The sequence below is a fragment of the Macrotis lagotis genome, chromosome 5, assembly GCF_037893015.1.
Source record: "Macrotis lagotis isolate mMagLag1 chromosome 5, bilby.v1.9.chrom.fasta, whole genome shotgun sequence".
In the NCBI taxonomy this organism is placed as follows: Eukaryota; Metazoa; Chordata; class Mammalia; order Peramelemorphia; family Peramelidae; genus Macrotis; species Macrotis lagotis.
In genome coordinates, this window is record NC_133662.1 from 227,051,289 (window position 1) to 227,059,784 (window position 8,496).

Below are 8,496 nucleotides of genomic sequence, written 5' to 3' on the forward strand. Positions count from 1 at the left end.
AAGGGGGGGGTAAATGGAAAGGAGAGAAGTAGGAACTCCATTTGAAAATAAAATAAAATTTGATTTAAAAAGGGAGATCATTAGTAACACTGGAGAGTTCAGTTTCCATTACTATAGTGCCTAAAGACAATCCCACATACACAGTATTCCCATGATATGGAAAAAGCTCTATCATAAAGCTTTAAGCATATTTATAATTATTTCATCTCAGATTTATTAATGGTTCTCTTTTATCTCTGATAGTTATTTTTTCAAAACAGAGAAAAAGAGAAAAATTATGCAAGCATCTGGGTTTGGTTCACAGTTATACTCACCTCCCTTCGTTGTCCATTATGCATCTCACTACCATTCACTAAGGAACAGTGATTGACACAGGGTTACACAGCAATTAGTAACAAAGTCAATCGGACTGACTCTTTTCATGTCTTCCATCTTTTCACAATTCTTGGCTTAGAATCAAAGAATGCTTTAAGGGAGGTTGCAGCTACATATGTGTTTATGAGATAAAGACATGGAAAGGCAGATATATGAGAAATGAATAAAAGACTGTACTTTCATTTAAGGCAAGGATTCTTAACTTAGGGTCCATGGACTTCAGGGAGACTGTGAACATTTTAAGCCCAGTGGGTATCATTCTTGTGTTTGTATTCATTGAATGGCCAACAAAACCATATGAATGATCCACATTCCTTAGCTGTTTTCACTAATCTCTTATTAGACTTAGGGTGTTTTCTTTTTAGCTCATGCCTTTTTTTGGCTCACCATCTCTTTGGATGAACTATTCACAGTATTAACTAAATTTGGGTCCCCCCAATAGTTAAGATTCTCAGACTCCTCATTTCTATCTCTTCAAAGTTCTGATTTTCTCTAAGATTTGGCTCAAATACCATCATCTGGGGCAGGGGTTCTGAATTTGTCATGGAATCTATGAAGTTGGATGGAGAAAGAATATTACATCTTTATTTTTCACCAGTCTCTGAGAGCTGGCATTGAGGGCAACAGCCTTTGAATGGCAATGAAGGCAATCGCCATTATATGAAGAAGGGGTCTAAAAGTTCAGCAGACTGTCAGAGAGAGATCCATGACACACAAAATATTGCCCTCTCATATAGAGGAAGCCTTTCCTAACCCATTTTTTGTTAATACTCTCTGAATTGATTGGGGGAGGGGGAGGACAGAAGCACATTCCTGCCTCTGATCAGACCCCTTTTAGACTCCTTATTCTACCTCAACTTATAATTTTTTTTTCTCTTAGCATAGTCATGTAACACCGGAGGCACTTAATTAATATTTGTGTTGACTAATACATACATCATAAGGCAATATTCTGTGACAGCTCCATTTTTGGTTATCAAATCTTTACTGGTAGTTCTACAAAGGTAGATGAAAGAGCTAGTCTTATATGGAAGTGAAATAGGTAATTGTCTATTTAGAATGTCTCTAATGGTCAAGTCAATAGGATCTGAATTTGAATATCACCATAAACATTCACTATCTATGTGATTCTGGGCAAAACCATTTAACCTCTGAGTTTCAGTGTCTTCATTGGTAAAATGAATTGGTAAAATGAAAGCACCTCACAAGCCAGCTTTAAAATGCTGCCTAACTGTGAGCTATTATGATGATGATGATGATGATGATGATTGATGATGATGATGATGATGATGAAACCCAAATGAAACTTCAGATTTCTGACTCCCAGCTTAGAAGACTACAGATTGTCATTCAGAAAAAAATTGCCTAGAAGCAGAAGATAGTCTATTCTCCACCTAGGACCTAATGCATGAACTTCATAGTAGGAAGAACCTGACAAAGAGATCTCAAAGCAGCCTGGAGAAACAAAGAGAATTTGGTCATTTGGTCATTTGAATTGTCCTTAGTTTTTCTCGTAAAGGTAGACAGCACACCATGAGGTCAGCTTCTTTTGCCGGTTATTTACTATTGGAGAAGAAATGATTGACTCATAAAGAAACCATAGGCTGTCATTCACCAAGAGCCTATTGCTTCTTACAATGGGCAGGAAGCAGTTTCTTGCCTCAGGAGGGTTGAACTTTTCCCAGAAAATTAAACATCTCTCTTCTTGGCAAACAACCCCGAAGTACCACAGGTGAAACAGATGGGTATGAGAGAGAGACAGAGAGAGACAGAGAGACAGAGAGACAGAGAGGCAGAGAGAGAGAGAGAGAGAGAGAGAGAGAGAGAGAGAGAGAGAGAGAGAGAAAGAGAGAGATCCTTCAATTCTTTTCTCTATTTGGGGATATTTTTATGGGACACATGATTCTGGGACCCAGATGTGGATCTTCTCTACACAAAAGACCAAAACCAAAAGTCTTCTACTATTCTTTCTGATTGGTTCCTGTAGAGATGTCCACTTCAGATCTTGAATGTTTCTATTGGTTCACTGGAGTCTTTTGAAGAGACCAAAGAAACTAGGGGGCCCCCTGCCAATTCTCCAATCTTGCCACTCCTCTGGGTTTCTCATGGGTATTGCTGGTTGAGTGACCAGTTTCATTTTATCATCTCTGCAGCACTATATAATCTAACTACCACCATGCTGGGGCCTGGCAATGTAATCTCAGTTCTCTGAGATGGCCAATTATAAGGACAAAAGTAGTGTGGATTTCCCAATGCCAAGCCAGGGAAATAGAAATGGATACATTCATCCTGCATAGACCCCAAGCCTGACTACCCCCACCTACTTCATAGGCATCCTGAGAATGTTACCATCTCCTTAACTGACCAAGTTACCATCCCCTTAACTGACATCTGTCACCCCTTCCCCCCTTTATACAGCAATGTGATCCCCAGAGCTAAAAAGAGAAAAAAAACCACCCTTCTTTGTCTAGTCACCTAGATCCCCTACTCTATTCAGCGTTCCTGCCAAGGCCAGCCAAGGATGGCCAACACAGGACTCGTGGTCTTAAGTCTGGGGCTGGAACTCAAATCCTTTTACAGAGTGGAGTAAGCTATAGTCAGTGTGCAGAGATCTGCTCTGTTCCAGGAGTAAAGAGAATAGGGATAGGGGCTATAGAGGGGCAGAGAATTTTTGTTTGGTTTCTTTTTCTGTTTGTTTTTGTCCCAAAAGAAACTCACCTAGTCTTTCTTCTGCTAGTTTGTGTGCTCCTGCTCTCTAACCTGAAGTTTGGAAAATTAGGAGAGAGAGGGAGAAAGAAAGAAAGAAAGAAAGAAAGAAAGAAAGAAAGAAAGAAAGAAAGAAAGAAAGAAAGAAAGAAAGAAAGAAAGGAAGGAAGGAAGGAAGGAAGGAAGGAAGGAAGGAAGGAAGAAAAAGAAAGAAAGAGAGAGAGAAAGAAAGAGAGAGAGAAAGAAAGAAAGAGAGAAAGAAAGGAAGGAAGGAAGGAAGGAAGGAAGAAAAAGAAAGAAAGAGAGAGAGAAAGAAAGAAAGATAGGAAGAAAGAAAGGAAGGAAGGAAGAAAAGAAGGAAGAAAGAGAAAAAAAAGAGAGAGAAAGAGAGAGAAAGAAAGAAAGAGAAAGAAAGGAAGGAAGGAAGGAAGAAAGAAAGGAAGGAAGGAAGAAAAAGAAAGAGAGAAAGAAAGAAAGGAAGGAAGGAAGGAAGAAAAAGAAAGAAAGAAAGGAAGGAAGGAAGGAAGAAAGAAAAAAGAAAGAAAGAAAGAAAGGAAGGAAGGAAGGAAGAAAGAAAGGAAGGAAGGAAGAAAAAGAAAGAGAGAAAGAAAGAAAGAAAGAAAAAGAAAGAAAGAAGGAAAGAAAGAAAGAAAGAAAGAAAGAAAGAGGGGAGGAGAGGGGAGGGGAGGGAAGAAGAGGGAAGGGGAGGAGAAAGGAGGGGAGGAAAGAGGAGAGGAGGAGAGGAACAAAAAATAGTGCATAAGTTTTTTTTTTTTGGTAGGGCAATGGGGTTAAGTGGCTTGCCCAGGGCTAGGTAATTATTAAGTGTCTGAGGCCAGATTTGAACTCAGGTACTCCTGACTCTAGGGCCGGTGCTCTATCCATTAGGCCACCTAGCCACCCCTAATAGTGCAGAACTTTAAGATCCTCTGTAAGTAAATTTCAATTAACCAGAAATCTCTCAAGCAGAACCACCACACACATATAATTTTGTGATACTTGCTGTCCATGATAAAGATCGTGAAGCACAGGGAGATCCTAAAGGTTCTTCAGAATCATCCAAGAGAAAATTAATTAGGTTCAGCAGAGACTTAGTGCTCAGTGTTCAGTTTTTATATTATTTGAATTCTCTGAAGTTTGTTAATGTGACTATGGCATTCATTCATTCATCCCACAAATATGCCTACTATGCCTAAGACCCTGTGCCCTATGTTATGAAGGCTACTAGGAAGAATAAACAGATTCCTCAGACTGTTACAGTCCAGTAAAGGGGATAAGCACATGTACATAAATAACTGGAGAAGGGAGAATGTGAAAATGCAATAATGAGAGAGATCCAAACTTGTCCTCTTCAAAGGAGGGAGAGCTCACTCCCACTGAGGAGCTTATACTTGAAGGCCTTAAGGGGTAAGAGTTTTATTAGTAGAGTTGGGAGGAAAGAAAGAATCTTCTAGGCAGAGAAGACAGCTTAAGCCAAGGTGGGAAACTTCAGGACATATTCAGAGAGCAGCAATTTGTCTAGGCTGTACTACAAGAGGTGGAAAAGGCAGAGCTTCCAATGAATCTGAATATTTAAATATTCAACAGAACAGTCAATCCATTTCCCCAAAGGTTAGATAGCAAGTTAATCATGGAACTGTGGAATTGGAAAGGTCCTCAGATGTCACCAAGTCTCATGTCTATGACATCCCTATGACAAGTGGTCATCCAAGCTGTACTTGAAGACTTCCAGAGATAGAGAACTCACTACCCATCAAAGCAGACTTGCATTTTTGGGTAGCTCTGATAGGATTCCCCCCCTTTCACTGGGCTGAAATTGATCTCCCAGTAGCTTCTATTTATTGGTCCTGGTTCTGCCCACTGGGGTCACATAAATGTGATCTCTCCTTCATATAACTACCCATCAAATACTTGAAGAAAACAATCATGTCCCTCCCTACCCTCAAAGTTTCTTTTCTCCAAGATAAATACTTGTAATTCTAGTCATTGCTTGTCAATACTGATCCTTTTTTGCCTAAAAATAGTTTAGGGAAAGTAAAAGGGATGGTATGACTATCTCCAAAACTGCCAGATTTCAACCCACTAAGTAATTGTCTCAGAATAGATTTCACTCTACTGACATGTTGGGTTTTTTCCCCTTTGATCTATCAGAAAAAAATAATGAACTCAACCCCTACATTGACTCATTCTGGTTTAGAGACACTTGAAAGGGGAATAATCACTTCTGGCTCAAGAGGTGGTGAATGTATACCTGACCATGAAAGACGGGTCTGACAAAGGCTCTCCTCGGAGACCACCAAGATCACAGGTAGAAACAGGGAGCTGACAGTTTTCCTAATCTCTGGCTGGACATTCATGGAATCTCCAAATTTCAGAACTAAAAAAGAAGTCAAGGCCTCCTTTAGAGCACCACAACTGTGTGCTTGAACAGGAGACAGCCTCTACAATATCCTCAATGAGTGGTGATTTGGCCATCTGTCAGTGTGGAGGCTTCATGATGTTACAAAGACAAAAGCAAAAAAAGCAAAGTAAAACAGTCTGGCTGTTATAGATAAACAGATATGGATATACACACATATATACATATATATTTGATTTATTATAGATTTATTTATACAGCAGATCTCTGTCTCTGTCTCTCTGTCTCTCTTTTCTCTCTCTCTCATGCTCTCGCTCTCGCTCTCACTCTTGTTCTCTTTCTCTCTCTCTTCCCCCCCCCAGCTAAATAATTCACTAAATGAAGTGCCAAACCTGAAGACAGGAAGACTCCTCTTTCTGAGTTCAAATCTGACCTCAGACTCTAGTTGATATTGGTCAAGTCACTTCACTCTGTTTGCCTCACTTTCCTCATCTGTAAAATGAACTAGAGAAGGAAATGGCAAACCACTCCAGTGTCTTTGCCAAGGAAACCACAAAATGGGTCATGGGGAGTCAGACATGACTGAAAAATAACTAAACACACACACACACACACACACACACACACACACACACACACACACACACATATATACATACATAAGTATATATATATATTCTATATGCAAGTATGTCTGTATCTATCTATCTATACATCAGTATGAAAATCTTTGACTGAATTGCTGTATTTCCTTAATTGTATTGGTCGAGAAAAAGTAGAACAAGGTTGAATCCCCCAAATCTCATGCCCCGAGACAAGGTCGCTATATTAACTTTGTCGCATAGCTGTTGGGTTTTAGAGGATCTTACCTCTCAAGAGCTCAGTAGCAGCTGTCCTAGATTTTAATAGATAAACAGAGGAACCTTGACCAGATCCTGGCATCTACCCTGGAGGGGCTCTCTTAGAAGTGTACTCCAACTCAAAACTTTCAACCCAAGAATGGATTCCAAGGGTCAGAGTAGATAAGAAACAAGCACCACTGAGAGACAACATGATTTGCTTCATATTTTTTTTTCTTTAACTCATCAGTTCCCAGGACAGGGTCACCCATCAAGAGCTGGAAGGGACTTCAGGGACCATAATCCAATTTTATTATTTTACAGTTGGAAGAAATTTGAGACGTGGGCAAGTGAAGTGGCTTGTCCAAAATCCCACAGGTACTTAAGCATCAGAGAAGAGATTTAACCCAGATCCTTTGGTTCTGGACCTTGGCTCTCTTCATTGTGCTAAACTAGAGGTTGTACCTACTATGCTTCATCCTTTTCCCAATAAAATCACAGCCCCTGTCACAAGACTCACATGTGTAGAATATTAGAGCCTGAGGGCAGGATAGACACCATCTAGTCCAACCTTCTCAACTTACAAATCAGGAAACTGAGACCAGAGAAGGTAAATGACTTGTCCAAAGCCCTCTTTATTAAAAGAGCAAGACCTGGAACTCACATCATATATTGAGGACCCTGAACCAACAAAAAAAAATCATAGAATGTCAGACCTGGAAGGGACTTTTGAGAGCTCCATGTCTTACAGATGAAGGAACAGAGACCAAAGAATAAAAGTGACTGGTCAAAAGCCACACAATTAGCAGAGGAACTTGGAGCAGAAGATGGGTTACCATTGAAACCTAAGACTCAGGAATCATAGAATTATAGAATGTCAGAGCTAGGAGGGAACCTAGAGGTGACTTTAAACTACTTATCTCATTTTACAGATGAGGAAACTGAGTCCTGAAGAGAACTGACCTGGGCTTGCTGACAGATATTCTGAAACCCTCATTTCTTTAAAATTCTAGGGGTACCAGGAAACCTGGTGTCAAGCTCACTTTGCTATTGATAAATAGCCAAGTTTGGGGATAATATACTAAATGGGAGGAAGTTCAGGGACAGGGCATGGCCTCCATGGTCCTCCTGCATTAACCAACACACAATTGAAAAGGAAACTTGCAATAGGGGCTACTTTAAGCTTCCTCTGCCTGTGGTCTACTTTGTCTCTTTCCCACCGGCTGCTAAACGGCAGGTCTGATTTCTCACATGCTGCTATGGCTCAGCGGGGACATGATACGCTGCAGGAAACGAAGCAGGGAATATTTTTAAACCATCCAACATGCCTTAGGAGGGAAAAAACCAAAACATTTTCATAGACACTCTGGAAGGCATTTCAAAAAGATTCCATTCCTAGAGGAAGCATCGTAAAACAGATTTGTGTTTTCATTTTTTTTTTAAGGGGACTCTCCAACTCAGCTAAAAACTGCCTGGACCTGAAGTGTAACCTGTTTCTCAGATGCTTCTCATGTGCCTTCTCATCTGTCAGAGGTAGGCTTGAACTCCAAGTGTCTCCCGTTGTAATTTCTAGAGCTCCTTCTAATGTTAAGGGTTAATTCCTCCACTGGTCCATCCAACCTTTCCCCTTTATATTAACCCAGAGTCATAATCAATTAAGCAAAGTAATGGTGACAGAACATTTTTTTTAAATGGATAATAAAATCACTATAATCCTATCCAGCTTGGAAATTGATTCCATTCCTCATTGGCCCATGTCTCCTAATTCTCTTCCTTCCCAAGTTAGCTTGTTCTTACCTGGTTTTCTTTGTCTTCAGCTTTTCGTTTTCTTCTTGAATTGTTTTTCTTCCCCCTCCAAAGCTCTTCTCTGGCTTCTTATTGATCTTTGTTCTTGTTCCTGCCTGTTATTCCTCTTTGACCCTTTCTTTTAATCTGTCTGTCTGTCTCCCTCCTCCCACTTCTTCCTACTCTTCCCCTCCCACCCTTTTCCTCTCTCTCTCTCTCTCTCTCTCTCTCTCTCTCTCTATATATATATATATATATATATATATATATGTATGTGTGTGTGTGTGTGTGTGTGTGTGTATCTTTTTCTCTTTCTATATTTATCTCTTTCTCTCCCTCCTTTTCTCTCCCTTTCACTATCTCTCTCTCTCTCTCTCTCTCTCTCTCTCTCTCTCTCTCTCTCTCTCTCAAACTTTTCTCCTCATTTAAAAA

The 8,496-nt window shown here is 40.1% G+C and overlaps 1 protein-coding gene across 1 annotated transcript in view; it reads right to left on the minus strand.

Annotated features, from left to right (window-relative positions):
• Positions 1-8,276, minus strand: part of GJA5 (gap junction protein alpha 5) — a 33,598-nt gene extending 25,322 nt beyond the window's left edge. The window contains exon 1 of the mRNA XM_074188616.1: positions 8,077-8,276. The gene's annotated coding sequence lies outside the window, so the exon portion shown is untranslated. The remainder of the gene's footprint in view (positions 1-8,076) is intronic.
• Positions 8,277-8,496: the final 220 nt, after the last annotated feature.